This window comes from Octodon degus, unplaced genomic scaffold (genome assembly GCF_000260255.1).
Source record: "Octodon degus isolate 3935 unplaced genomic scaffold, OctDeg1.0 scaffold00014, whole genome shotgun sequence".
Taxonomy (NCBI): Eukaryota; Metazoa; Chordata; class Mammalia; order Rodentia; family Octodontidae; genus Octodon; species Octodon degus.
The window spans coordinates 5,837,340-5,848,035 of record NW_004524590.1 but is presented as its reverse complement, the minus strand read 5'-3'; the positions used below and the strand labels follow the sequence as shown (position 1 = coordinate 5,848,035).

The 10,696-nt window shown below is 47.0% G+C and overlaps 1 protein-coding gene across 1 annotated transcript in view; it reads left to right on the top strand.

The window, feature by feature from the left end:
* The window catches only part of Cntnap5 (contactin associated protein like 5), a 930,940-nt gene that overhangs the window by 289,632 nt on the left and 630,612 nt on the right, over positions 1-10,696 (top strand). The window lies entirely within an intron of this gene.

The window sequence follows — 10,696 nt, the reverse complement described above, 5'->3', positions numbered from 1 at the left end:
AGGTGATGACATTAATACTGACATCTGATAAGAGCCAGTCACCCAAAGGTGAAAAGTAAAGGGTAGGCTTATAGGGGAACAAGCTATGTGCAAACTCTGAGCCGATAGGAGCTCCTTAGAATTGTAAAAGTTAAGGAGACAGAAAGAGGGACCAAAATACTGTGGCTTAGTCTTCTTTGCATTACAGGGCCTCTATGAATTGATCTGACCTTTATTGTCTCCCAAAGCTCCATTGCAAGCTTTATGAAAATAGGGACTGATCAGAATTTCATTGCATGAACTCTGTGAGAAACATCCCCTTCAGTTCATACAAGGCTCTATGGATTGATTCATTCTCATTTACTACATCTAGAACTCATGTAGAAGGCCACTGTTTCTACTTTAGACTTTTAGTGTGTCTTGGACATGAAATCTGTTCATCCATGGGTGTTGGACTTTGGAACTTCCGAGATGTCATTTGCCTCCTGATTGCAGTTTGATGCAGTATCATGGATTCAGGCCATCCCTGGTGAGGAGGCCCGTCCATGGTGAGGAGGCCCGTCACCCTTTCATATCATCATTGAAAAAGTAACTACATGTAGTAGGAACGATCAATTTGGAAAGAAGGAAGACAGGATCTTGCTGGAGGCAGCAATTGCCAAAGAAAATTGTGAATCCCCAGTCAGTGTTTCTTGGATCTTGGCCACGGAAGGAGAGATGTTAGTGATAAAGCAAACAGTGCTCTAGCTGCGTGCTTGGGTGGTGCTCAGCTCTTGAACTAACTACTTTGTTCCGCCATTGCTTCTGTTATACTAGCAGTCTTCCCCAAAACCAGGCTGGGAGCTGGTAGGAGATGCGGCATTTCTAGTTCCTCTCCAGGCCTGCTGCAATGGAAGCAGCCTGCCATGAAATTCATCAGAAGTTCAGTGGCACACTGCTGTGACCACTTCACTGCTTGGTCACTGTGCTTCAGGAAGAGGAGGAGCCTGAGAGGACACCTAGGCCATGACCTCAGTGGGACATAACTCCTTATCAAGCTATGCCCACAAGCAATGCAAATGTCTAGGGAGAAATTTTGGGCCTATGCAAATGTCCCTTCCCTGGTCACAGGAACCCCTTCCTTGCCAGTACTGGAAGGCTTGTTCTTAAAACAAAAAGTCACACTTTCTTGCACATAGGTTAACTGTGACCTCACACAACCGAGGTGTCCATCCTGGCCACTCGTCCACAGACCACCTCTGCTCTCTACCCCTCCTTTGGCCGGTACCCCTATTTCCAACATGGCGCTGCAGTGCCTGCCGGCTGAGCAGACTGAGTGTGTTCAGCTTCCATTTCGATGACACACACAGCCAATCCTAATACTGCAAGCTAAAATCCACCCAGATGTGCTAAGAATTTCATTGACTATTTTATGTAACAAACTGAATTACCGGAAGGCTCAAACCAAATTAATAGAAAAAAGCATAGGAGATTTTAAGCCACAGAGCATTTAAACAAGCTTAAAAGGTTACTGAAGGGAAAGCACGACATTAGCGTGTTTGAATTATAAAATAAAAAAGTCAAACAGAATCAAGGAGAGAAAAGTTGCCTCTTGACCTGTAGTTTTATCTCTTAAATAAAGTATCAGCTGTTTCCTTGTTTTTGGATTTTTTTTTTAAAGAATCCATACATATATGAATACAAAATTGGCACACTCCGGGGATATTGTACTGAAAAAAAAAAAATGTCTTGTAGATTTGTGCATTGAAAACAGAGGATGGGCACCAGGGAGGGGGCGTGTCTGTGGATCAGACCTCACTGGCGTCTCACCCCCAGGGGCTGGGGCCATGCTAGACCTAGACATTAGACGCTGTACAACTCTGCTTCAACGTTGGGAGTCAGGTCCTTGTCTCTGAAATGAGCAGGGCCAGAGCCTGCAGAGGGCGGCGGAACGGTGTGAGTGAGCTGATTTACCTACGGGACCCAGCGTGAACTGCAGAAACGCAGTGAAAGAGAATTAGCCACATTGGGGGAAAATGTTGGCAGAGGGGCGCTGGCGTGGGGGAGAGACTGTGCCACGTTTGGCAGCCTTTACCTGTCAGATCCATCATACTGAGCCTCACAGTCAGCCTCGGGAATAGAAGATTTGTTTTCCCAGTTTAACAGTCCAGAAGGAAGAGAAGCAAGGAAATTAGTGACCACTTAAGGCCCCTACTGGCCAAGGCACCACAAGGGCAAGATCCCAGCCTCCACGTGGCAGAGGCGCAGGGCCTTTAACCAGAGCTGTACTTCCCTGACGGCCCAGCTGCTTTGTGACAGCGGTGTCACAGGGCTGTCTTCACCAACAGTTTCCCGCCAAGGTAGTCCTGATATGATAGGCAGAAGGGGCTGCAGAGAGGAGAGTCAGCATGCAGGCCCCACCGGGCAGCAGACTCTCTCTGGCCTGCGGACTTATTTGATGTGCTGGGAACAGTGACTCGCACACAGCAGGCCCCGGAGATATTAGTTAAGTTAATCAATAAACGTGTACTTTGTATTACAAGGAGGAAGCGAGGAGCCTACACCGTCTGCATGCTCCTGGCGACGTTCATCCAAGAGGAAAAGCTCAGTATCTTTTGAGTGCCAGGAACAGGCAGGGGAGTGACTCTGTGAGAAGGTGTACAGAGAACCCCTGGGGGGTGTCGCAAGGATACGCATCCCTTCCATCAACAGGAACCGAGTGCCTGCTCACGGCGCTCTCCAGGCCCTGTGCGGGCTTCAGGACTGTGGACTGCGAAGGTGCTGCGCTGAGTCCCGAGTTCAGGGCGGTGTGCGCCGTGCGCTTCCAGCCTGTGAGCGTGCGTCCGCGTGCTCTGGAGGGTGAGGAAGCCAGCACCACACAGCATGCAAGAAAAGTGCAAAGAGGCCGGCGAGAGAGCCCAGTGGACCAAAGCACCTGCTTAGGCAAGCTTGGGCAAGCTCAGGGACCTTGGTTCTATCCCTGCGCACCACATGCCGTGCCAGGCCCACCCCCGGGGCGGGCAGCGCTGGCCACGGTCTGCGCGTAGTGACGCATGCCTACAATTCCAGCGCCTGGGAGGCTGAGAGCAGGAGATCACCACGAGACTGCACTGCATAGTGAGACCTTGTAACAATCAAACACACACACAAAGGAGCTAATACGTGAAGCACCCTACCTGGGGAGATGTGAACGCTCTCATTTTTAGTAGTGACTGTTATCTCTTCATCCCTGCTGAGGATTGGCTGGTGCCCTAACTTCCATTATAAGTTGATTCCCTCCCTGCCTTCGCTGCTGCCCGCTTCGCTGCACCAGCCCCACACGTAATGAGCCCTTGGAGAGAGGAAGAAAAGAAACAGGCCTCATCAGTTTCCTTAGTGACACTTTCAAAAAATCTTTTTGCTCATAACTTCGCGTTTTTAGGTCTTTCTAGCAACTGTTCCTGCTAGGAGGTTGTCAAAGGCCCTTTGGGATTTTTGGAAGCTTTCATTAAGCAAAGCAGGCAACGATTTTCAAGGATCCTGTCAGATGTCATGTAAAGAACTGTTTCTCTAGAGCTATGGATGAGTAAACCAAGTTTCTTCCAGGCTGTCCACATTCCTGGTCCAAGGCAGAGTTGGGCAGGGGCACCACCAAGGGACACAGGGTAAAGATTCCAACCAGCCATGCGCTTGTGCCAGCCGGTGTCTGGGTGTGGCAAGAACAATGCCTCTCCTGGACCATTGCTATCCTGAGTTGTTCTTTATGTGCATAAAGCCAAGCACAGCAGTGCATTGTGACCCTAGGCACTCAGAAGACTGAGGCTGAGGCAGGAACACGAGTTCAAGGCCAGGCTCAACCACGTAGTGAAATCTGCCCAAACAAACAAAAACTTTGTGTATTCTAAGGAGAGACTGTCTGGGCTGAGGAGATAGCGTGGTGGTCTGAGCACCCATGTGGCAAGCACAAAGACCCAGGTTCAATCCCCAGTACCACATGCCGTGCTGGGCTCCAGAACTCTGGACACACTGTGCTTGCCACCAAAAGCAGGCATGGTGGTGCACACCTATAACCTCAGTGCTGGGGAGGCTGAAACAGGAAGATCACTGGGAGTCAGGCTGCATAGGGAGACCATGTGCCCAATAAATATATAGAAGATTTTTGTAAAGTTAAAAGGGGACTATCTGCAGACAAAACTCAGAACCTCATAACGATTGGGCACTGTCTCTCTGATCATTCAAGAGAACTTCAGTTCTGTTTTCATTCCTCTGAGTGTGTCTTCAGAGAAGCTGACCTTCATCTCTAATGCGAAAGTGAGATATCTCTTCTTTTTCTCTCTGATGACATTCCTTTTTATTAGTTTCTCTCTCTCTCTTATGCTCACTCACTCGCTCGCTCTGTTTTTTTTTTTTTTTTTTTTTTTTCTCTCACAGTCTTTCTCTCTGTCTCAGCTTGGAAAGCCATAGAATTATCAGAGATGGGAGTGGAGTTTGAACAATAGGAACGTATTTTCTAACAGTTCTGGGGACTGAGTGCCCATGATTAAGGTGCTGTAAATTCAGTGTGTGACTAGGGCTCTCATCCTGGCATGCAGAGAAAATGTCATCGGTGTATCCCCAGGTGGTCTCCTCACTGCTTGGGGAGGGAGATGGAGGGAGAGAGAGAGGGAAGGATAGCGAGAGAGGGAGGAGGGGAAAAGACTATATTTTCTTTTTTTGCAAGGCATTAATCCTTTTGGATTACAGTTTCACCCTTATGACCTGATTGAGTGGTAATTATTTCCTATAGCCTCTAGCCCCACATATGGTTACTCTGGGATTATGGGTTTATTACCGCAACATACAAATTTGAAGGGATATCACTCAGTCAATAGCACTACTGAATTCATAAATTGCAGCCCTCAGGTTTCCTAATTTTCTAATGCTCCTACAGAAAGAAGTGAGCCATTTGTACGGTCACCCACCAGTCATATGTGTGTTCATTCATTCAATAAATGTGAATAGCCTGCTGTATGATGGTGTTGACTGTATGCCCTGGGATTGCCAAACTGGTCAAACATGATTTTCACCCTTTCTGAATGTAATTGAGAAAGCCAGACATTTAAAAAAACAAAAGCAATAAACTACTGCAGATATAACCATAGGCATAGGGTCATTACGCAGCATGTCTGCACGGCACACTGGACAAGAAGACCTCCACCTAGGACTCAAAATGAAAATTCCATGAGTCTGAAAAGAACGACAGAGAGGGCTGTGAGAGCAAAAGGAAGGCCGAGGGTGGCTCAGTGCAGGGTGACTCTAGGCACCTTGGAAGCCATCTGAGGGCCCCAGCAGCTGGACAGGAGGTAGATGGCTCAGTGACAAGGAAGCCAGGGCTCAGGGGCAGATTCATAGAAGACCTTACATTTTTTCCTGAAGGCAACTTCTTTGTCCTTGAAAGCATCACATATATTTTAACTATGAAATGCAGAGCCTGAGATAAGAATTTTGTGGGAGGTATATGAACAAGGGCAACAGCAGGCCTTGAAAGTGAGGTAGAAGTTAGTGGTGATGCCTGCTTTCGTCCTTTCGTCTGGGGACAGTTGCATGGATGGGACTGGGCTGTGACTGGGCTGGAAGTGACTGTGTGTGCGTGACAAGGTGTGAAGAATGCTCACTGTCCCTCTTCAGTTAGTCTGTGCCATCCTCCACAGGTGAGGGCCACTCAGGCTTGCACAGTCAATTCATGCTCACAACAGTCTAGCGGGTGACGACTCTCAGCTAGTCTACCATTCATCAGCTGTCAGAGATGATTGGAAAAATTATTTCAAGCTACTTTTTCTACATCAGATCACTTATAACTCAAAAAGCAGAAGCTCTGGGAGCTTGCTTTCCATGATAGGTGCTTGTGCCAGGTGTAGCTCCTATATTTTAAAATCACTTCTCATGGGGCCGGGGAGATGGCTTAGTGGAATAAGCGCTTCCCTGGCAAGCGCAAGGGCCTGAGTTCAATCCCTGGTTCCGTGAATAAATAAATAAATAAATAAATAAATAAATAAATAAAATAAAATCGCTTCTCACTATGCTGGGATAGAGCAGAGGCCCACCCAGAAGCATGGGGCCAGCAGCCACAAAGAAAAGTGAGTTTCTTAGCTGTCATTTCTATTGGCAGAATTGGCCAGAAACTCAAAAGTTCCTCTTCTGCTTTCACATACCACTTCCTTTTCTCAATTTTGTATACATTATTTTGATGTTCTCACATAAAATAAGATAAAATTTGGGTTCCTTTTCACAACCCTTGGACACTTGTCACACGTCCCACATTTTGTGCTGCTGTCTAGACCACTCTGTGTGCATGCAATTAATTACAGAGCTGACACATGCCAGGGGCCAGCAAGCCTGCAGGGCCCAGGGCAGCATCCAGCAAAGCTCTGGGACAGGCAGCGAGAGCAGCGCTGGTGGGGGGCGACCAGGACCCTCAAGTCTGTATCATCCTTGTTCTCCCTTCAGGGAGAACAGTTTGTAAGTACTACAACCTTAGCTGCAGATGCACTTAGTAATTGCTTTCCTAATGTCATCTTTAGAGACAGAGCTAAATTGTAGGCTTCAAGAGCTTCCCTTAATAACTGTAAACATACTTTTATTTTCCTGTTCTTTAAGAGCAGCTCTGAATTTGCTGCATCTTTTCGGAAATGTTGTGTGAAAATGATTTGTAAGGAAAGCCCGAAGCTGTGTGTGTTTCCTGGTCCTCGCTTTACCGGGAGCCACGTGACACCAAGATCTTGCCTCTGGTCTCATCAGTGAGCCGGCCTGGGGCCGGAAAGGCGGGGCCTTGGGCTACTTCCTCTGAATTACTGAGATGTGGATCTCTGGTCTGCGTTCTGTCACTAATTTTCATGTTCCACAACCTACAGTTTCCTAGTTTTCAGGAGGAAAAGAAGCATAATTCAAACTAGAAAGTGCCTTGCCAACAGCAGTAAGAAAAGCCATTTCTCCTCAATTTGCAGGGACCTGTTTGAGGCTCCGGAGAGGGCCCCGGGAGACCCGTATTTTGTCATTGGGAGCAGGTGCAGACTGCGTTGATTCATGATTTCAGCTGAGGGGACTCACACAGTACCGGTGGCTGCATCATTTTCACGTGGATAGTATCCACAGGGGCCGCTGCTCATCATGTCTAGCTTATCCCAGGCTGAGCCTGCAATTCCCCTTCTGACTTTTTAAAGTTAATAATAATTATACGTCTGTTTTTCCATTCATGAGGGTGATGCATACTTACTTTATACAGCACAAAATATGGAAAGAATAAAAACTAACTATAATTCCATCATAATTACCTTGGTGTTTTACTTTATGCATTTATCTAACCACCGCTGTATTTGTGTATCTGTTTACTCCTGTACATTGTGTTTTTTATCAGGAGCATATTGAAAACAACTGAGTTTCTATTATGAAAACGTTCCCATGTAGATAATAAAATGCACATTAAATATACATGATTTTTAGTGCCTGCAGCAATTTTTATTTAAAAAACTATCATTTAACGTTAAGAGAAAGTAACCAGAATGTTTACACAGTGTAAATGGCGTGTGCGAAAGCATGCAGCACCCGGATCAGCCTGTGTGGCTGGCTGGCTGGCTGGCTGGCTGGCTGGCTGGCTGGCTGGCTGGTTTGTATTCTGTCTGGCCTGTGCTCTTCTGACTCTGTTAGAGGAGAAGATGGCTATATAATGTGTACAGTTCAGGTGTTGCGAGCGAGTTCACAGCACACCTGGCCCTGTGGTTTTTAACTTTAAGGATTCAAAGAGGTGCTTCAGGGGTCAGCCTAGGTCGAGGTAGAAGCTGGAATAGGGCTTCTCCCAGCGGCTGCTCCACTTCTGGGGCTTAGAAGTAGTATCAGGTTGCACAAGAGGATATTTTATTTTATTTTTGATACAACCGTTTCTAGTGCTTAAAGAACGATCTGTGAAAACTGCTGATCTCCTCCAGTGGGTTCCTACAGTGGTCGCTTCCTCCAGCAGGCCTGGCAGGGACCCCTGCGAGATCCAGGGCTGCCCCAGCATGCACGGCTCAGCATGTCTGCACGGCACACTGGCTCTCCAGGGCTTCTGAGGGGTGTGAGGGCAGCCAGCCCTCAGATCAGCGGTCCTTACGTGAAGTTCCCAGCTGGCCTTCTTCTGGGTCATGGGTACATACAGTGTCAGAAAAGGTGTGCTGGGAGCTTCGCTTAAAGTTTTTCATTCTGGAAAAAACTATCAAAACCAAATAGACAGCTCCTTGCTACCTGAGCCTATAATGGAAATAATTGCTGTAACTCCCAGTACAAGCCTGGGTCTGGCCCCAGGGGCACAGGAAGGCAGAGTGAAGGAGCCGGGAATGTGGAAGCCACCCCACCGGAAGCCCCACAACTGCCACTCAGCTGATGGCCTCCCTCAGCCAGGATGGTGGGCGTTCTTCTACGCAAAGCCAAGTGAGGTATAATAAGACCCTTCCTCTGCCTGCAGATCGAATATTCCTGGAGAAGGATAGTGTATTAGTCAACTTTCAGTTATTGTACTACTATACTAGAGAGAAATTTAAAAGAGAAAAGGATTATTTAGGCTCAGAGTTTTGGAGGGTCTCTCATTAATTGACGCCCTTTGCTTTGAGTTTGACATCTAGGCAGCCCAGCGTGGTGGCAGAGCAAGCAAAGCCACTCACCCTAGGCCTGAGACAGAGGCAGAGAAAGGAGGGGAGGGACTGAGGGCCGTTGTTCCTCTCAGGGGCATGCGTCCGGGACAGAACACCTCCCACTAGGTCCCACCTCCTGCATAGCCCACCAGTGTCCCCAGCGCCAGCTGCAGACAAAGCCTCATGGCAGGACTATACAGGACTTTCCCCACGCAAGTCAGCATGGCTCGTAGCCTTCTAGGAGCTGCAAAAGGAACCACCTGCAAAAGAATCCAACTGAAATCAGCTAACTTTTTCTGCATGCAGAAGTTGTTGAACCCTTTCATATCTTGATCATTCTGTTAGTGAATTGATTTAAAAATTCCTCTGCTACCTACCTCACGGAGCTGCTAACAGGTTGGCACTGAAGCATGCACTGCCTTACAGAAGGATAAGGGGCATTTCTGTGGCTCTTGATCTCCACAGGCCTTTGGTACTAGCACTGGTGTGAGGCGTCTCCTGCGTGCCAGGCTTTGCAATACACTGTAAGGTTGTATTAATACTTGTGTGTGCTGTGTAATGTTCATATTCCTGTGGGGACTCGATGCTTGGACATGGGCTGGGGAGATAGCTCAGTGGCATAAGCGCCTGCCTGGCAAGCACAAGGTCCAGAGTTCGATCCCCAGTACCACCAAAAAGAAAAAAAAAAAAACTTGTATACACAAAATGATCACACATTAAAATTTCTAGTCAGGTGTATGGGACCCTTGACACTAAGTAACTTCAACTAAGACCACGGTGGTTACACATTATTTTAGAGTATGTTTCATCCCTAGGTCAGGTCTAAAAGTCAAATTAATAATAATAACAACAACAACAATGTTAATTATCAAATATTTTTGAAATGTAATTATAAATAGTGTACTTTTACCATTTCATGAAACAAAACAAGCAAAAGCAACAACTATAGTATACAACAGTTAAGCAAATTCCACAACACCCAGCTTCTAAGTGGGCAAGCTCAGAGCTGTCCAGACTGCTGCTCAGGAACCTTAGCTCATGACCACCCTGCCAAGCCCACACCTCAGCCTCCAACCCCACAGTTGATATAGTTTTGTGCTTCATCATTTTAAGGGAATATTTATAACAAATCATGTCTAGAACATTTCAACACTTCCTCTGAAAGGGAGTGGATAGGAAATAACCTTTTCTGTCATTCCAGCTTCCATAATTTCTGTAGAACAAGGTAGGTTCTGATTAATGTCTACAAGTGACTTGAAAGGGCTATAGGAGCCAATGCAAAGAACAGTGGGATACCTGAGTTAAAGCCACTCATGCACTGAAACTCACACATGACACATGTGATGTGCATCTTTGTATTTATACTCACATGCATATAATATTTATTACATGCTAGAATCTGTGCCTGAGAGGTCAGGCTGGCCATATGCTGACCATGAATAAGTCCAGACAGCTTCACTCTTGTTCATCTAACTGTAAATTGTGTCAGAGAGAGGGTCAGGAGTTGAAGCATATGTTAGGTTTTGTAGGAAAACAGAACTGTGGCTCTGTGGGTGCTCTGTGGAAGATTCAGCACTAGAGCCACAGAAGGAGGTGGGCAGAGATGGAAGTGATGCAGAGAAGTCGCGGGGCCCTCCGTTACTGGGGTTCAGTGGTGGGTAGGCCAGCTGGCAGGGAGGAGATGACAGGGAAAAGCCACAGGGGCAGAGGATGGAGGCCTTGTTTTCTCCATAGAAGACATAGAAGGTGAATTTTCTACTAAGGTTAGTGTTGCAGGGGCAGAAAGGTGTGATCCCTTTCCTCAGCCTTCATGAGGCTGGCAGCCAACAATTGTATAGCAGAAGACAGGCTAACAAGAAGAAAGCCTTACAAATTTAATCCAAGTTACAACTGGCACAAGATCTTCCAAAATGAAATCCAAACATCCAGGGAAACTGTCTGCATTTATGGATTGGTGCAATGAAGAACAGTCGGCATTGTGAATGCCAGTGATGGACAGGACATCCGGTGGCCATGCACCAAAGCTGTGTCCAGCAGGGCCAGTCTGTCCAGACTTTCAGTGGAGTTTCTCCTGGGAATTGAGCAAGATCTTCTCCAGTGAGAATCTTCAAGAGAGA